The following is a 20,407-nucleotide window of genomic DNA, read 5'->3' as shown; positions in this document are numbered from 1 at the left end:
GTGCAAAAAAATAAAATAAAATTTAAAATTCCGGAGTGTGCGCACAGTGTGCAACACATGGCGGCGGCTGAGAGCGCATCAAGTAGCGCGCTCAGCCCATCCGTAAGTGATCGTTGCGAGGCTTCCAAAGGAACGCTCGACAACTAATTGCTCTCTAGGAAGTATCGCGTCGAAGTTTTCGTTAATGAGCCGGCCCATATATGCGCACAACTTAGAAAGGGGACGCGTGAGGGATACATCCCTGGTCGCTGCGAACACAAACAAGCGCGACTAGCCACCGAGCCCGCGTGCAGTTCAAGTTAACTAAAGGGGCGCGATCTACTTGAAGTAAGTCGAGATGATTTTATCTATTTTTCTTTCTTCTTCATTTTTTTATTTTTTCTCTGTTTCTTTTTTTTCATTCTACATTCTTATATACATTATCAACATTTTATCAAATACTTGTTGAACATTTTTCAAATACTTGCTCAACAATTTTTCCAATAGTTGTTCAACATATATACATGATAAACATTTTTTTCCAAATACATGTTCAACAATTTTTCAAAATACTTGTTCAACTTTTTTCAAATACTGTGCAACATTTTTCAAATATTTTTCAAATACTTGTTTAGCATTTCTCAAAATATTTTCAACTACTTGTTTAGCATTTCTCAAAATATTTTTGAAATACTTGTTTAACATTTTTATATACATGATTAACATTTTTTTCAAATATTTTTTTATTTTTTTTGTAATACATGTAATTAGATAATTTTAAAGTACTAGTAAGGTACACGTGCATTGCACGCATGAAATTTGCTAACCAAATTATGAATAAATACCACATTATAGTATGTAAGTTTTGAGTCATATATGCATGATGTAGATGTTCGTTTAATTCTTATAGTTCATCTCATTCAAAATCAATTAGTTTTATAAAAAAAATCTATTTTAAAATTCATGGAAGTGTGCATTGTAAAGCATAAATTAAAAACAAAAAGTAAAAATTCATTTAAAAAATTGGGCAATTAAGATACGGAAGACTTTAGAATAAAGGAGAAGTGTTTATGTTTTGAGATTTGTGCATTATGCTTAAGTTCAACCATGGAGTCTTTTACATTATACATGTGGCAGAATTTGGTGGAATGTAGATGATATCCAACTACCAGTAGTGATTGGATATGACATCTCTGTACCATCGGATTGGCTTCATCCAATGACCAACTTTCAAAATTATTCGCACATTATATATAGGTATAGATAAACAGAAGTTCATAACAACATAAAATGTAAAAAAAAAAGGAAAAATGAGGCTGTGGCCTCCCGCGCTCGTGCGCGAACCCAGCTCGCTGGCCCTTCAGCGAGAGTTTGCTCTCAGCACCGCCTCAAGCGACTACATAATGGGCCGGCCAAGTGCTTTGTTAGCTCGACCTTTCTCGTTTGTTCGCTCTTTCCGTAAATTTTGCTTTTTTTATATTTTCAAAGAAAACTAAAATACACATATTATGAAAAACTTATGTTTGAAAACAAAATTCACGGTGTTAAAAACTAGTGCAACTATAAAAAAAATTATACTTCCAAATATTCAGAATATATATTACCAGAAATACTTTACATAGAATTTTTTTCCAAAAATATGTTCAGCAAGCACTTGAAAAATATTAAATGCTTATACAGAAAATGTTTCTCATATATCAAAAAATGTACCCAGAAAAAAACAAATATGTATGAAAAAAGGTGATTTTTATTTAAAAAATATTCATCAAGCATTTGAAAAAAATGAAATATATATATGCTGACCATGTATTCAAAAATATTAATCCTATATCTGGAAAAAGTTGATCAAGCATTCAAAAATGTTAAATGTGTATATAAAAATGTTGACCATATATTTTAAAATTATTAATCAAGCATTTGAAAATGTTAAATGTATAAAAAATTAAAACATGTTCATATTTTACTTAAAAAATGTTAATCAAACATTTTAGAAATATATTAAAATTGTGTATGGAAAAAATATTGACCATGTATTCACAAACTAGAAAAATGATGAAAATCGACAAGGAAACAAATAAGGCGAAGAAAACAAAAAAAGAAACAAAGAAAACCAAAGTGCAATGAAGAAGCATAGAAAAACAAAAGAAAACTAAATTTATTATGAAGTAGAAACAGAAAACATCGGAAAAACCATGAAGAAAAAATCAAAGAAAGAAACAAAGAACCAAAAAAGAGAGAAACCAATAAATAAAAGAGAAAACCGATGAAATGCAATAAAACTGAAGAAAAAATAGAAAACGGACAAAAACCATTGAAAATAGAGAAAACCAAAATAAAGAAATAAGAAAAAGAAAAGTCCAAACAAATTAGCTAAACGAACAGATCGAACGCAACGAGCATAGCAAGCTAACGGGCCGACCCTGTACTGTAGCAAGCAGTGAAAATCCATTAGTGAGTTGGGCATACATCTCGCTATAAGCAGGATATAGCCCCGGCGGAGAATTGCCGACGTTCGAGGGCTTGTCCCACGGCCGACGTGTGAAGACCATGATTACCCGGGAGGATAGCTGATAACCCACAAGTATAGGGGATCAATTGTAGCCTCTTTCGATAAGTAAGAGTGTCGAACCCAACGAGGAGCTAAAGGTAGAGCAAATATTCCCTCAAGTTCTATCGACCACCGATACAACTCTACGCACGCTTAACGTTCATTTACCTAGAACAAGTATGAAACTAGAAGTACTTTGTAGGTGTTGTGGGATAGGTTTGTAAGAATATAAAGAGCACGTAAATAAAAACTAGGGGCTGTTTTAGGTAAAGAAGCAATAAAGTTAGTATAGCGAGTGTGGAAAAGTGGTGGTAGGAGTTGCGAAATTGTCCCTAAGTAATTGACTATGTTACTAGACCGATAGCAAGTTTTATGTGGGAGAGGCCACTGCTAGCATGTCATCCCTGACTTGGAATTCTATGCACTTATGATTGAAACTATTAGCAAGCATCCACAACTACTAACGTTCATTGAGGTAAAACCCAACCATAGCATTAAGATATATTGGTCCCCCTTCAATGCCGTATGCATCAATTTCTATGTTAGGTTGAAACTTCTGTCACTCTTGCCCTCCAATACATAGTCCTATCAACATACAACTAACACTATGGTGTGATCCACGCGCACACTCATATGATGGGCACCAAAGGACAGCAACATAACCACAAGCAAATTAAACCAATCATAGCAATTCACCAATTACCGATAGCACACCGAAAATCTACTCAGACATCATAGAACTTCAACACATCATTGGATAATAATATGAAGCATAAAGCACCATGTTCAAGTAGAGGGTACAACGGGTTGCGGGGGAGTGGACCGCTGTAGATAGATGGGGGAAGGTGATGAAGATGTTGGTGAAGATGACGGAGGTGTTGGTGTAGATCGCCGTCACACGATGATGGCCCCGGCGGTGTTCCGGCGCCACCGGGAGTGAGGGGGAGAGAGCCCCCCTTCTTTTTCTTCCTTGACCTTCTCCCTAGATGGGAGAAGGGTTTCCCCTCTGGTCCATGGCCTCCATGGCGGTGGAGGGGCGAGAGCCCCTCCGAGATTGGGTCTGTCTCTCTGTCTCTCTCTGTTTCTTCATTCCAGATTCTGCCCTTTTACCGTTTCTTAAATTCCCGGAGATCCGTAACTCTGATTGGGCTGAATTTTGGACACGATCTCTATCCGGATATTAGTTTTCTTGCGGTGAAAGAAGGGCATCATGTTGGGGAACGTAGTAATTTCAAAAAAATTCCTACGCACACATAGGATCATGGTGATTCATAGCAACGAGAGGGGAGATTATGTCTATGTACCCTCGTACACCGAAAGCGAAAGCGTTTATCAACGCGGTTGATGTAGTTGTACACCTTCACGAGCCGTCCCGATCAAGTACCGAACGTACGGAACCTCCGCGTTCAGCACACGTTCAGCTCGATGACGTCCTCGCCTTCTCGATCCATCAAGAGGGGCGAAGTAGTAGATGAGTTCCCGGCAGCACGACGGCGTGGTGACGGTGTTGGTGAAGAACAATCTCCGCAGGGCTTCGCCTAAGCACTATGAAAACTATGACGGAGGATAAACTAGAGGGGACGGGGTAGCCGGCACACGGCTTGGTGTTTCTTGATGTGTCTTGGGTGCTAGCCCTACCCCTCTATTTATATCTTGAGCCTTGGGGTCGAAACTTGGAGTAAAAGCCTCCACAAAGTCGGTTTCACCCGAAAGGCAAGAGTTCTTCTCGGACTACAGGGCCAGACGCCAAGGACCCTGGCGTCTGGCCCCTGGACTCCACAAAACTTCCTTTTGCGCTTTCCAAAAACCTTGTGGGCTTTCCCCTTTGGCCCAAATAAAGTGTTCTCGTACCCAAACATTTCGGGAAACCTCCGGAACCCCTTCGGTGAATTCCGGAACCCTTCCGGAGACCAAACATTATTATCCCATATATCAAACTTTATCTCCGGACCATTCCGGAGTTCCTCATCATGTCCGTGATCTTATCCGGAACTCCGAACAACATTCGGTTACCAACATACATAACTCATAAATACTACATCGTCAACGAACATTAAGCGTGTGGACCCAACAGGTTCGAGAACTATGTAGACATGACCGAGACACTTCTCTGGTCAATAACCAATAGCGGAACCTGAATGCCCATATTGGCTCCTACATATTATACAAAGATCTTTATCGGTCGAACCGCATAACAATATACGTTGTTCCCTTTGTCATCGGTATGTTACTTGCCCGAGATTCGATTGTCGGTATCTCAATACCTAGTTCAATCTCGTTACAGACAAGTCTCTTTACTCATTCTGTAATACATCATCCCGCAACTAACTCATTAGTTACAATGCTTGCAAGGCTTATAGTGATGTGCATTACCGAGAGGGCCCAGAGATACCTCTCCGACAATCGGAGTGACAAATCCTAATCTCAAAATACGCCAACCCAACAAGTACCTTCGGAGACACCTGTAGAGCACCTTTATAATCACCCAGTTACGTTGTGACGTTTAGTAGCACACAAAGCGTTCCTCCGGTAAACGGGAGTTGCATAATCTCATAGTCATAGGAACATGTATAAGTCATGAAGAAAGCAATAGCAACATACTAAACGATCAAATGCTAAGCTAACAGAATGGGTCAAGTCAATCACATCATTCTCCTAATGATGTGATCCCGTTAATCAAATGACAACTCATGTCTATGGTTAGGAAACATAACCATCTTTGATCAATGAGCTAGTCAAGTAGAGGCACACTAGTGACACTATGTTTGTCTATGTATTCACACATGTATCATGTTTCCGGTTAATACAATTCTAGCATGAATAATAAACATTTATCATGATATAAGAAAATAAATAATAACTTTATTATTGCCTCTAGGGCATATTTCCTTCACATCAACCGCCTTACGGGGTGGCCACGAGGGCCCAGGGCGCGCCTGACCCCCTGGGGCGCGCCCCCTACCTCGTGGCCCCCTCAGGCATCGTCTCGCGTTGATTTTTCTTCCCAAAAATCACATATATTGCAAAAAAAATCTCTGTCAGTTTTTATCCCGTTTGGACTCCGTTTGATATGGATTTACTGCGAAACAAAAAACATGCAACAAACAGGAACTGGCACCGGGCATGATGACCCACAAGTATAGGGGATCTATCGTAGTCCTTTCGATAAGTAAGAGTGTCGAACCCAACGAGGAGCAGAAGGAAATGATAAGCGGTTTTCAGCAAGGTATTCTCTGCAAGCACTGAAATTGTAGGTGACAGATAGTTTTGTGATAAGATAATTTGTAACGAGCAACAAGTAACAAAAGTAAATAAAGTGCAGCAAGGTGGCCCAATCCTTTTTGTGGCAAATGACAAGCCTGGACAAACTCTTATATAGAGAAAAGCGCTCCCGAGGACACATGGGAATTATCGTCAAGTTAGGTTTCATCACGATCATATGATTCGCGTTCGGTAATTTGATAATCTGATATGTGGGTGGACCGGTGCTTGGGTGATGTCCTTACTTGGACAAACATCCCACTTATGATTAACCTCTATTGCAAGCATCTGCAACTACAACAAAAGTATTAAGGTAAACCTAACCATAGCATGAAACATATGGATCCAAATCAGCCCCTTACAAAGCAACGCATAACCTAGGGTTTAATCTTCTGTCACTCTAGCAACCCATCATCTACTTATTACTTTGCAATGCCTTCCTCTAGGCCCAAATAATGGTGAAGTGTCATGTAGTCGACGTTCACATAACACCACTAGAGGAGAGACAACATACATCTCATCAAAATATCGAACGAATACCAAATTCATATGACTACTAATAGCAAGACTTTTCCCATGTCCTCAGGAACAAACATAACTACTCACAAAGCATATTCATGTTCATAATCAGAGGGGTATTAATGTGCATAGGATCTGAACATATGATCTTCCACCAAGTAAACCAACTAGCATCAACTACAAGGAGTAATCAACACTACTAGCAACCCACAAGTACCAATCCCAGACTTAGAGACAAGAATTGGATACAAGAGATGAACTAGGGTTTAAGAGGAGATGGTGCTGGTGAAGATGTTGATGGAGATTGACCCCCTCCCAATGAGAGGATTGTTGGTGATGATGATGGTGATGATTTCCCCCTCCCGAAGGGAAGTGTCCCCGACAGAACAGCTCCGCCAGAGCCCTAGATTGGTTCCGCCAAGGTTCCGCCTCGTGGCGGCGGAGTCTCGTCCCGAAAGCTTGCTTATGATTTTTTTTCTCAACGAAAGACTCCATATAGCAGAAGATGGGCATCGGAGGGCCACCAGGGGCCCACGAGGCAGGGGGCGCACCTAGGGGGTAGGGCACGCCCCCACCCTCGTGGCCAGGGTGTGGCCCCCCTCTGGAACTTCTTGCGCTCAGTATTTTTTTATATATTCTTAAAGTGACTTTCGAGGGAGTCCTGGATTAGGGGGTCTCCGGACAGCCGGACTATATCCTTTGGCCGGACTGTTGGACTATGAAGATACAAGATTGAAGACTTCGTCCCGTGTCCGGATGGGACTCTACTTGGCGTGGAAGGCAAGCTAGGCAATACGGATATGTATATCTCCTCCTTTGTAACCGACCTTGTGTAACGCTAGCCCCCTCCGGTGTCTATATAAACCGGAGGGTTTTAGTCCATAGGACAACACATACAATCATACCATAGGCTAGCTTTTAGGGTTTAGCCTCTCCGATCTCGTGGTAGATCAACTCTTGTACTACTCATATTATCAAGAATAATCAAGCAGGACGTAGGGTTTTACCTCCATCAAGAGGGCCCGAACCTGGGTAAAACATCATGTCCCCTGCCTCCTGTTACCATCCGCCTTAGCGCGCGGTGGAGGCTGGATGAACAGGAGCCCGTGGAGGCTGGAGGAGGTCGATGGTGGAGATGAACAGTATCTCGTGGAGTCCCATTTTATGGTACACCACACCCCTCCCGATGAACAGGACCCCCGTTTCGACCGTAGCGCTCCAACACAAGTCCGTTTCCTCCGTTTTGCGGTACGCCACACCCCTCCCGATCAACAGGACCCCCGTTTCGACCGTAGGAGGTCTGTTTCCTCCGTTTTGCGGTACGCCAGACCCCTCCCGATGAACAGGATCCCGTTTCGGACGTGGCCGGTCGAACACAAGGCCGTTTCCTCCGTTTTGCAGTACGCCAGGCCTCGTTTCCATCGCATGTTCTGTCCAAGCCCTCCCGATGAACACGACGCATTCCGTTGCCTCCCAATGAACACGACGACGACGCTATTTCTCCGTTCTGACCCAGCCATGTACACGAGCCCTGGCCGTACATATGCGCGAGTAGGCGTTCGAGACTCCGCCCGTATGTACACATACGTGGCCGTATTTTCTTTCTTGCATCCTGGCCGCTGTACGTACGTGTAAATGCTATGTGCGCGCCTCTACTACGACACGTGCGCGCCTCTACTACGACACATGCGTGCCTCTACATCGACCAGTATGTACGTACACGCTTGCGACCAGAATGACAACACTACGTACGCTTTGACCAGGTGGTACCCGACTGTTAGGCACTTCCTTGCCTGTGAGGATGTAGCTGGTGGGTCCCAGCAGTCAGGGGGCGAATTGTTTTTTTGCCTGGACGCACTTCCTTGCGTGCGAAGATGTAGCTGGTGGGTCCCAGCAGTCAGGGGGAAACATTTTTTTCACGAAATACGGTGGCCCGTCCGGTGGGTCCCGCTGTCAGGTGGAGGAATACTTATTTTGCATGTAATAAGGAGGCACTTCCTTGCTGTGGACGTGGACCCAACTGTCAGCCTCTCCACGTACAGTCCACGTCCGATGGAAGCCGTTCCTTGACCATGTTGACCACGCCGCACCGAGAGCACCAGGACGGTGGACGACGGTGAGGCCTAGGAAGGGGACGACGCGGAGCCGGGGAAGATGCGACAGTGGATGCCCATGCGTAGAGGAGTACGAGGTTCACTGGTTCGCTGCGGTATGAGGCTGCCATCGCCGCAGAATAACATGGGGTGTGGGTGAATAGAGGGATGGCCTGGCCAGCGGTGGGAGTAGTAGGGGCGGTGAGGCCTCCGCCGCATCGCAGCCGGCCATGGGAGGCAGGAGCACGAGGCACAACCGGTGCTGGTTTGGGCGGCTGGAGCAAGAAGACCAGAGGTTGAAGAAGCACTACGGCCGTTGGATGGACATCATACGGTCACTGGAGCTAGAATCGTGCATATTGACTAAGTTGACAAAGCCCTCCGTCCTCGTCAACTTAGTAGGGCCACAAGTCAGCCTGCCACTATACTGGGTCCCAGCTACCAGGGGGAGTATTCATTTTTTTGTGCGTAATAAGGAGGCACTTCCTTGCGTGCGAAGATATAGCTGGTGGGTCCGAGCTGTTAGCGGCGGTAACGTTTTTTTCGTGAAATACAGAGGCCCTTTCGGTGTGTCCCTGATGTCAGGTGGAGGAATCATTATTTTGCGCGTAATAAGGAGGCATTTCCTTGCGTGCGGCCGTGGACCCAGCTGTCGGCCTCTCCATGTAAAGTCCACTTCAGATGCATGTCGGTCGTTGACCATGTTGACCAGGTCGCGCCGAGAGCACCAGGGCGGTGGACGACGACGAGCCCTAGGAAGGGAACGACACGGAGGCAGGGAAGATTCGACAGTTGTTTCCCACACGGAGGGGAGTACGACTGTACGAGGGTTTACTGGTTCGTCTGCCGTCGCCGGAGAATAACAACAGGTGTGGGTGAGTAGGGATGGCTAGGCCAGTGATGGGAGTACGGTGGGGCGGTGAGGCCTGCGCGGCAGCAGAGCCGACCGCGGGGAGGAGGGAGCAGGCAGTCCCGCCGACGCCTGTTTGAGCGGCTGGAGCAGGAAGAGCAGAGATTGAAGAAGCACGACGGCCGTTGGATGGCCATCCAACAGTCACTGCTTGTGCGTCAACCTTTTTTTAGGAAAGCCTCAAATCTGTGGAAAACAACGTACAACCCATTTGGTAATTCTTAAGGTTTTTTTGGAGCTCATATTCTTTTTGTTAGCATTACAGCCCATATTGTGGCCACGGTTAAAAAATTATACAAAAGTTTGCATATTTTGGTGCGGTCTGAACTGTTTTTAATCACGAAATTTCGACTCACATTCAAGCTGATTTTAAAAATAAATGTATATCAATATAAAATCCAACAAATTCTCCATGCATAAAAATTAATGTAATTTAAAATCTCGAAATAAAAAAAAAGATATTTGAAACTAATTGCCGGTTTGATGTGTTTTAAAAATGTACAACCCATTTCTCCTTACTGATGGGCCATTTTCTCGGCCAGCCGAATGAAAGCTCTCATCGTCTTGAAAGATTTGCAGCCCAACAGGCCTGACAAAGCGACTTACTTGGCAAATCACAAAAAAACTGGGCTGTGGCTGTGGACCCAGCTGTCAGTCCATTTGTTTTTTTAGTCCATTTGGTGGGCTGGGTGAAACAATGATGTAGCATCTATGCAGCCCATTTAAATCCCATTTGCATTTTTCTCGAAAGGCGCGGACTTGCTGGGCTGGGTGAAAATATCATGTTGGGCTAGACGGAAAAATGTTATAAAAACATAAACACATGATTGCACGTCAGTAAAATCTTTGCAAGCTTATGTACGCAATCACTAGAAGTTAACTTGCCAAGTTATATATAAACAATTATTATTATTATTTCGTAAGAACTTTCAACTTACAAAATAAAATATCATTTTAATTTGATGAGTTAACAGTACATGGGGTATTATTATTATTTAGGCTAGACGTGAGACAGTTGAGTTGCTTCTAGGTAAAAGTACTGGGAGAAAACTCAGTTTACATCGAAAAAGAAAGTGGGAGAGAATTAAGAGACCTGTTGGGTCCACCTGAGGAGGGGAATATGTTGGGAGGAAGGAGATTCAAAGCACGGCAGCCGAGTGAACTAGTTTTTTTTACGGACAAGTGAACTAGTTTACATACATAAGCAAATTGCCACTAAAAAAGCAATCAGGTTAATGGGTTCTTAAAAGAAATATTTCGGACAAAATAGATAATTACAACACATAGGCTAATGCATGAAACACTCACATGATAAAGGTGCTTATAAACAAATAAAGTACAACATCTAGACCTTCCTGGCACGCTTGATCATGACGCTGCGGCTGTCCGTGTACTCATCGGTTACGGGAAGCAGACACGCCCTCATGTCCAAGATCTGCATGTACATGTCGTAGCATGCTTATGTGCCCTTGGCCGCGTAGGTTATGTAGGCTAGATTCAGAGGTACCTCCCACGTGTTCAGGTCGTCTTCTTTCATGTTGGCGTATCAGGGGTTGATGATGGCCTCAGCGAGGTCAACCACGGAGTCCTTCTCCTGCCCATTGCTGATGATCTTGTATTGCTTCTGGATGTCGACAAGCTTGTTGCACCAGATGGCCGAATCGTCGTGTTCTTCCTTCTCTCCACCGTAGCGAAGGTGCAGTCGGCGCTGCCGATGAAACGGGCGAATGCTCCAGAACCTGGTGCAGCCATAGGACTGAGGCGAGGTAGAGCTTCACCGAGTCCGTATCATTGGTGTACATCACATTCAACTTGGTGCAGCCATAGGACTGAACGACGAACTCAAAGGGGAACTCCTTGCTGAAGTCCATATCCAGCAGGCTCACCCCTCGGATAGCCATTGGAGTCTCTTCGAGTGAACGAGTGTGTAGGCGGCGGCAGCAGTTCGTTTTTCAGCTCTTGGGGAGCTGGATTCAACAGTAAGCTGAGTGTGTACAGGTGACAAAAGTTATTACCCCTCCCTCGTCCGCTGCACGCTCGACAGAAGATGCACCCTCGGCCACACGTCGGTTCACGAGCGGGTCTGTATTGGTACTGTAATAACAGGAGTTAGTGGTCACTTTACTTAAATTTAATTAGCTTTAATAGAAATTTGTACTTAAAACAAGAAATGTATTCGCTCGTTCTATCAGTGCCACAGGATCAACATGCACAACAATTAGAATTATTATTCTCAGGACGCACACGATCATCACATTTGTCGCACTTTCACAAAAGATAATACTACCGAGTTTGAACTATTTATTATGGTTGTTGTCCTCTGCATCATCATGTCGTGTTTCCCAGCTTGCAAGATTCAGAACCAACAAATAAGATCCAAATAATAAGTACAACAAAGATGCCTACACATCTCATTGATTCCCAGCTTGCAAGATTCAGAACCAACAAATAAGATTCAAATAATAAGTACAACAAAGATGCCTACACATCTCACTGATTCCCAACTTGCAAGATTCAGAACCAACCCATTAGAGCCTTTTGATAAAGTGAATATCGGGATTAAATCCATCTTGGCTAGCCATGTCATACAATCTAAGAACTTGGCGAATGCTCTTGACCGTCACAACATCTGTAGTTGAGTATTCCTGTTTGCACAGCATGTTTGCACAGCACAAACAAGGAGACAGGAGAGCATGATTTCGCTTTAATAGTGGCCTCCTTGAACTCAACCTCCAGCTCTACTTGGATGAGGTCTGCCTGGAGTTCCATGATTCAATTCATGCGCCTTTTTCTGCAGTTCACCTAAAATGAAGCAAAGATTGCATCATTCAGCTAGCAAGAAGTACTTGCTCTTGTGAGCTGGCAGGTTCTTCTTTAGTAGTTGCACTAAAATTGAGGAACATTAAGGTTGGTTGTCCGGCTCATGTAAGGTGCAACTATAATTTTCTTATCCTTTTGTTCAGTTCCACTAAAATAAAGTGCCATTGTGGTGACAGTGACGGCTCCATCTTGCAAAGGCTAATAAAATGTTGCACGAGATTACCAGCAGAACTTGACGAAGATTTTGGAAACTCCAATCACCATTTTGTGCAGTTCCACCAAAATTGAGAGATGTTGCCCATGTGACATTTTAGTTGAAATGCACAAGACACTCATTCCAAAAAAAGTGTTTTCTGCAGTTCACCAAAAGGTCACAATAGCAACAAGGTGAAATGGATATCCCTATCTGCACAAAAAGATAGAAAGTAAACAGTTGCTGGTCAATAAGAATATACGAAACATATACAAAATGAAAAGAAGCATCTTAATTATGTTCATGGCAATCACGCAAGGACAATAGAAATTTTAAAACGTCAGCGATGCTTCATGTTACCAGAAGCATTACGATCAACAATGAGATTCCTCAAATATGGGATTATTTTAATGGTGGCATTTCTTGTTTACCAGACACAGTAAATCAACAACAACTAAAGAGTTGGTTTAAGGGCATGGGACCATGGGGACACCAGGACACTCAGCAGCGTAAAGGAGCAACTTACTTATCATACTGGGGAAAACAGCAGGAGTGCCATTGTACTATGTGAGGGCAGCAAATCTAATCCTGAAGACCTTTTACTATGTGAGGGCAGCAAATCTAATCCTAGAGACCTTTTACTATGTGAGGGCAGCAAATCTAATCCCGAGACCTTTTACTATGTGAGGGCAGCAAATCTAATCCTGGAGACCTTTTACTATGTGATGGCAGCAAATCTAATCCTGGACATACTCTGTTGATTTGCCCACCAGCCGCCACTTTCTATCCCTTTTTCAACCAATAATAGATCTGTTCCTTATCTAGTTTGTACTGCGTTTTCCCATTATTTCCCTTTTCAACCAAGAGACCGGTTGGGTATCCGGTCTCTACTACTTTCACCATATTATTTCCTCTTTGAATCAAGTCCTAGATTCATGCTACAACTTCCCCCCCTTTCTTCGTTGTTTGAACAAAGCCCTAGATTCGAATGCATGAAGTAGCTTTACCTCTAATAATACTAAAAATTTAGGTGGCTTTGGAAGAGCTGATGGGAGTAGAAAAAGATGCACATGCAGACACGTGGGGAGCTGGGGCAGTAGAGCAAGGCCGCTGTCGGTGTCAAAACCGGCGGATCTCGGGTAGGGGGTCCCGAACTGTGCGTCTAGGCCGGATGGTAACAGGAGGCAAGGGACACGAAGTTTTACCCAGGTTTGGGCCCTCTTGATGGAGGTAAAACCCTACGTCCTGCTTGATTAATATTGATGATATGGGTGTTACAAGAGTAGATCTACCACGAGATCAGAGAGGCTAAACCCTAGAAGCTAGCCTATGGTATGATTGTATGTTGTGATTGTTGTCCTATGGACTAAAACCCTTCGGTTTATATAGACACCGGAGAGGGTTAGGGTTACACAAGGTCGGTTGCAAAGGAGGAGATATCCATATACGTATTGCCCAGCTTGCCTTCCACGCCATGTAGAGTCCCATCCGGACACGAGACGAAGTCTTCAATCTTGTATCTTCATAGTCTAATAGTCCGGCCAATGGAGATAGTCCGGCTCTCCGGAGACCCCCTAATCCAGGACTCCCTCAGTAGCCCCTGAACCAGGCTTCAATGACGATGAATCCGGCGCGTAGTTGTCTTCGGCATTGCAAGGCGGGTTCCTTCTCCGAATACGTCACAGAAGAATTTGAATACGAGGATAGTGTCCGACCCTGCAAAATAAGTTCCACATTCCACCGTAGAGAGAATAATGTTTTCACAAATCTAATTTGCTAGCTTGTTTCGGCAGCATGACGTTACGTCATGGCCCGGTGATTATTCGAACCGTTTCTTTTAACCAGCCCCGCACATAACGCGAGGCAGTTTTTCGACACGTCTTGTCAAAGCAGAGATTGTGTCCCCTTATTACGGGATTCTCATCAATACGGGCGTGGGTAACCCAACCGCGCCATCAATTGCGGCGCTTGGGAGACAAGCGAGTTTTACCAGGCAAGTGGGGACGCTTAATTTTGTCCGCCCATATAAAGGGATAAGGATTCACCTTTCTATCCACGCCTTCTTCCTCCTCTGCTCATCCGCTCCCGCACACTCGAGCTCTAGCGCCCAAGTCCTCACTTCCATATCAACCTTCTCCAACCATGTCCGGAGCGGGAGGCAAGTGGATGGTCTCCTCCGTCACGGAGGGAGACGTCAAGAAACTGAGGAGAGCCGGATACCTGCCCGACGACATCGCGCACCGGCTCCCAGATGAGGGGCAACTCATCCCCACCCCCAGGCCCCATGAGAGGGTCATATTCCTCACCCATTTCTTCCGCGGACTGGGATTCCCTCTCCATCCCTTTATCCGGGGGCTCATGTTCTACTACGGCCTGGATTTCCACGATCTGGCCCCGAACTTCATCCTCAACATCTCGGTGTTTATCGTCGTGTGCGAGGCCTTTCTCCGCGTCAAGCCCCACTTCGGCCTATGGCTGAAGACCTTCAACGTCAAGCCGAAGGTGGTGGGCGGCCGCCAAGCGGAGTGCGGAGGCGCCATGGTGGGCAAGATGCCCAACATCACATGGCTCGAGGGCTCCTTCGTGGATACCATAAAGGGGTGGCAATCGGGTGGTTCTATATCACCGAGCCGCGCGACCCCGCATGGGTAGCGGCCCCCGAGTTCCGATCTGGCATCCCCATGCGGCTCACCTCCTGGAAAGAGAAGGGCCTGTCCTGGGGTAATTCAAAAGAGCTGTCCGAACTTCAGACATGTATTCAAAACCTGGTGGACAAGAAGCTCAAGCTCGTCAACATAGTCCAGGTTATGCTCATCCGCCGGATACTCCCGTGCCAACAATGGGAGTTCACCTTGTGGGAGTTCAACCCGACGCCGCACCGAACTTTGAACAGGCTCTTCGACACGACTCATGAAGATGCCTGGAGGGTGCTGTTCAAGGGCGCCACGGTCCCCCCCCCATTACTGAGGATGGCGGATTCAGCGCGAAGCGCCAAGCTAGTGCGGTAAGCTGTTTTACCTTTTACAGGATACTTGTTTTCTATATTGATTGACTCTATGCGGGATCTAAATTCCCGTAATTTTGACAGGACTGGCAGAAGATGGCCGGACAGATCGACTATCCAGCTCCCTTGCCCGAAGGCCCCGTAGATGCTCTTCTGACGAAGATGCTGACTCCGGCCCCTTATAAGGTGCTGGAGAAGACCAAGAAGGCCAAGGGAGCTCGAAAGAGTTCCCGACACCAAGCGTCGTCGGACTCACCGTCTAATGACTCTGCGGCGCACTCTTCCCCCAAGACGAGAAGACAAAGAAGAGGCTCCCCCACCGACTGGGGGAGACAAGAAAAGGAAGGCCGCCCCAACTGGGGAGGCCGGAGTGTCCAAGAAGGGAAGGACTCTCCTTCCGGACAGCTCCACCGCCGCCGACAAAAGTGAAGACGAGTGGTTGCCCAGGGCCAAGCCCCAGGGGAGATCGTAAGTGTTCGGATACCAAAGTAACCCATAGGATTCCTTTGTCACATTGCTTTCCCTAATCACCGAACATAATTACGCAGGCCGCCACGAGCCAATATCGAGGTATCATCAGATGGCTCCCTGGGTTCGTCGGACATGGATAGCGATCCAGTCCCGACTGCCACCTCCCCTCATCCTGCCGACGACGCCGAGGTGTTGTCCCAAGAGGCACCGGATCGAGGGGAGACAGTCCTGAAGGCGCCTCAAGGCGACCTTCCGGACTCCGGGAGCAGAGGGGACGGGCCCCCTAAGAGCTCCGAGTTCGACCCTCAGCCGAACCCCGCGCCGGAACCTCCAGCGGTTCCGGGCTCGGGCAGGCTATCTCCTTCTAAGAGGGGTGAGACGCATGTGCTGGTGACCTCTGTCCATCCAGAGGCGCTGGATAATATGTTGGAAGCGCTTCACAGCGCTTCCATCGAGGAGGAGCATCGCACTATCATGAGTGCGGTGATCCAGAAGGTTCAGTCCGCCAAGAGCGGATTGACTGAAGCCTGTACTAGCCTTCTAATAGGCTTCGAGGTAAGTGTTTTAAAATGTAGTAGAAATATTACCGCATAGACAGTAGCCCCTGATGCTCTGTTCGGTGTTCACAAAGAAAAGCCGAACAGAGGATCAAATAATATCGCAGGAGTCTAATATAAGTATGTCAATATGCATATGCAGGCTTCGCCGCTGGCGTCCGCCGCACTAACTGCGGAGGTCGCCGTACTGAAGGAGGCCCTTGAGGGGTCCCAGAAAGAGCTCGGCCTTGCTAAGAGGCAGCTCGAGGAGAACAAGGGTAAGTAATACCCCGTCTGTAGATGAGAAAAAGGACGCGATTGCTAAATGACAGGATCATTGTATGTTTGTCAGGGGCCACAACGAGGTGGCGACCCTGAAGCAAGCACTGTCCCAGGCCGAAGAGAAGGCGGCCCAGGAGCACACCGAGTGAGAGAGGCACGAGGCTCTGGTGGGCGAGGTGCAGCAAGAGCTCCAGGCTCTCGTGACGAAGCACGAGGCGTTGGAGCTTGACTTGAAGACGCGAGAATCTGAGCTTGCCGCGGCCCGTGAGAGCGTGAAGAGTGCCAAGGCCGAGGCCCAGATGGCCCTTTAGGAGATCGACACGATAAAGAAGATAGCGGCGGGTAAGGCTTTCTATATGCAAAGCAAGCATGTAAAAGTAAATTATCGATTACTTACCCGGATCCGGAGCTCTTCAGGAGCATTCGCAGATTTGCCCCGCAGTGTGTCCGATGCCGCACAATTTTACCAGGCCGAGGACGTTAGCTCGACGAAGAAGCTGTTCTGGTCTCAGTATGCTGAGGTCGAACATCCGGTGCCGATGAGCGACCAGCTGAAGCAGATGGCTGAGCTACATAAGGCGGCCGATCAGGCCATGAAGGGCTTCATAGTCCGGTTGTGGCCTGGCGATGCCCTTCTGAACAGCTTCTTTGGCCTGGTGAGACGGCTTGTGGATGCCTGTCCATGGCTGGAGGTCGTCAAGCGATCCGTCTGCATTGAAGGTGCACGCCGGGCCTTCACCCGTGTAAAAACACAGTGGGTCAAGCTAGACGCCGTGAAGCTAATCAAGGAGGGTCCGCCGAAGGGCAAGGAGCACCGCCACCCCGAGATGTACTACGGGGGTGTTCTGCCGGGCGCTCGTCTTATCGCGGATGAGTGTTTGCAAAATGTAATATTTGAATGAGACTTGCTCGTTTTGTCCTGTATGTATGAAAACTTGTATCGTATTTGCTGCGCAACATTTGTGTGAATTTAAAATATTACCTTCTGTTTGGATGTTTATCCAATCTGAGAGATGGCTAGTCCTCGGCTTCTGCCCCCATGCCACAAGTGCCGGGGTGTTCGGGATAAACCTGAGCACTCTTGTTCCCATGTTTGGGTCCTTCGAGGGAGGTGCTCAGCACAATGAACAAGGCAACCAGACTAATAATGCTTTATCACTCTCACTTAGCCATAGAATTCTATAATTTTAAATTTCGGCAAAGCCCCTGGTATTCGGAAGGCCGAATTCGGGGCGTGATACACGCCTGTAAGTCGGACGGAGCCGGCCCCTCTCCCTAAGCGGCATAAGTCTTTAGTGACTCGAAAAACCTCGCCGAACAGCGACCAGTCTCTCGCCTTATCATGACAGTCAGTTTTAGCTTTCTCTACTGAGGTGCTTGGCCCGGCAGAACCGGGGCACAATCGCAGTAGTTCTCCTAGCGCTACCTTAGCCGATAGAGCGGAACGTAAGGTACCAAAACATAGGAGCCGGGCAAACCCAACATTTGACCAAAGACATGATTCGGAGCTAATGCATATAATGCTATAAGTTCGGGGTGCCGCACTTGTGAAAGCGTTCAGACTTTTCACACCATATTGTGGGTACGTAAGCCCCTGGTGCATTGGCCGTACCAGAGTGTATGGTTGCTAGGCGTCATAAATGAACACATAGATATGTATATATATAACAAAAATGCGATAATAGTCGTAATGTCATGTATTATATATTAAAAAATTGTATTAAAGCAGAGTGATACAGATAGTGTAATAAGCAAAAGAGTAGGACTATGTCCCTTCCAAGGGCGAGCTGAGGAATTATATGAAACCTGTAATCCACCTGGGAATTCCGTAGTTGTCGGCCTCCTTGGTTGATGTATCATGTGTTCGGCAATAGAGCTGCCGGACAGTGTGTCCAGAGATTGAAGTCCTAAAAGAAAAAGAAAAATAACCAAACGGGAAGCCCCTGGTGCGGTTTAGGCCGCGTTTTGGGGCGTGCCGTAGTTGTGCCCCCTCCCCACCTGTGCACATGGTATTATTAATGCGTAATTATGTATGCGCGGCACGAACAATGCCGTTGGGCTGGGATTGGGGTGGCCGCCGTATTCCTACGCGAGCTCAGATCGCGCCAGGCGGTCTGTTTGCCGATTGCCCCGAGCACGCTTGAAGGTGTCCGGGCTTTGAAACGCCGAACTGGTAGATTGCCTTGAGAGGCTTCTTTGCGCTTCTGCTGCGAGGGCCGCGGTGTGCTCCTCTGTTCGGAGAGAGCGCTCTGTGTTTCAATTGACTGTAATAACTCCGCGAGGTCCTGGCATCTTGAGCTTGAGGTATGCATAATGTGGTACCGCATTGAATCTAGCAAATGCGGTTCGTCCGAGCAGCGCGTGATATCCACTGCGGAATGGGACTATATCGAATATTAACTCTTCGCTTCGGAAGTTATCCGGGGATCCGAAGACCACTTCCAGTGTAATTGAGCCTGTGCAGTGGGCCTCTACGCCTGGAATGGCGCCCTTAAAGGTCGTCTTTGTGGGTTTGATCCTTGAGGAGTCTATACCCATTTTGCGCACTGTGTCCTGATAAAGCAGGTTCAGGCTGCTGCCGCCGTCCATAAGGACTCGAGTGAGGTGAAATCCGTCGATGATTGGGTCTAGGACCAGTGCGGCGAATCCGCCATGACGGATACTAGTGGGGTGGTCCCTATGATCGAAGGTGATCGGACAGGAGGACCAAGGGTTGAACTTTGGGGCGACTGGCTCCAACGCATATACGTCCCTGAGCGCATGCTTCCGCTCCCTCTTGGGTATGTGGGTTGCGTATATCATGTTCACCGTCCGCACTTGCGGGGGAAACCTCTTCTGTCCTCCAGTGTGCGGCTGCCGGGGTTCTTCCTCGTCATCGCTATGCGGCCTCTTGTCCTTGTTTTCGGCAATTAACTTGCCGGCCTGCTTGAACACCCAACAATCCCTGTTGGTGTGATTGGCTGGCTTGTCTGGGGTGCCGTGTATTTGACACGAGCGATCGAGTATACGGTCCAAGCTGGACGGACCCGGCGTACTTTGTTTGAATGGCTTTTTCCACTGACCGGGTTTAGAGCCTTTGAATCCGGCATTGACTGCCGTATCCTCAGTACTTTCACCGTTAATGCGGCGCTTATGCTTGTTGCGACGTGACCTGCTATTGCCGTCCTTGGTATCTGAGGTACCATGGTTCTTTGATATGTTATTACTGCGAGCCAACCAACTGTCTTCTCCCGCACAAAAGCGGGTCATGAGCGTCGTGAGGGCTGCCATAGATTTCGGCTTTTCCTGACCAAGGTGCCAGGCTAGCCACTCGTCTCGATGTTGTGCTTGAAAGCCGCTAAGGCCTCCGCATCCGGACAGTCGACGATTTGATTTTTCTTTGTAAGGAACCGAGTCCAGAATTGCCTGGCCGACTCTTCTGGCTGGTAAATTATGTGGCTCAAGTCATCGGTGTCTAGTGGTCGCACATAAGTGCCCTGAAAGTTGTCGAGGAATGCGGCTTCCAGATCTTCCCAACAGCTAATGGAGTCCGCTGGCAAGCTATTAAGCCAATGCCGCACTGGTCCTTTAAGTTTTAGTGGGAGGTACTTGATGGCATGTAAGTCATCACCGCGGGCCATGTGGATGTGGAGGAGGAAGTCCTCAATCCATACCGCGGGGTCTGTAGTGCCGTCGTATGATTCAATGCTTACAGGTTTGAAACCTTCTGGGAATTGATGTTCCATTACTTCGTCTGTGAAGCATAAGGGGTATGCGGCGCCTCTGTATTGGGCTATATCACGACGCAGCTC

Source organism: Triticum dicoccoides, chromosome 7A (assembly GCF_002162155.2).
Source record: "Triticum dicoccoides isolate Atlit2015 ecotype Zavitan chromosome 7A, WEW_v2.0, whole genome shotgun sequence".
NCBI classification, from domain to species: Eukaryota; Viridiplantae; Streptophyta; class Magnoliopsida; order Poales; family Poaceae; genus Triticum; species Triticum dicoccoides.
Note: the sequence above shows the minus strand (reverse complement) of the source record.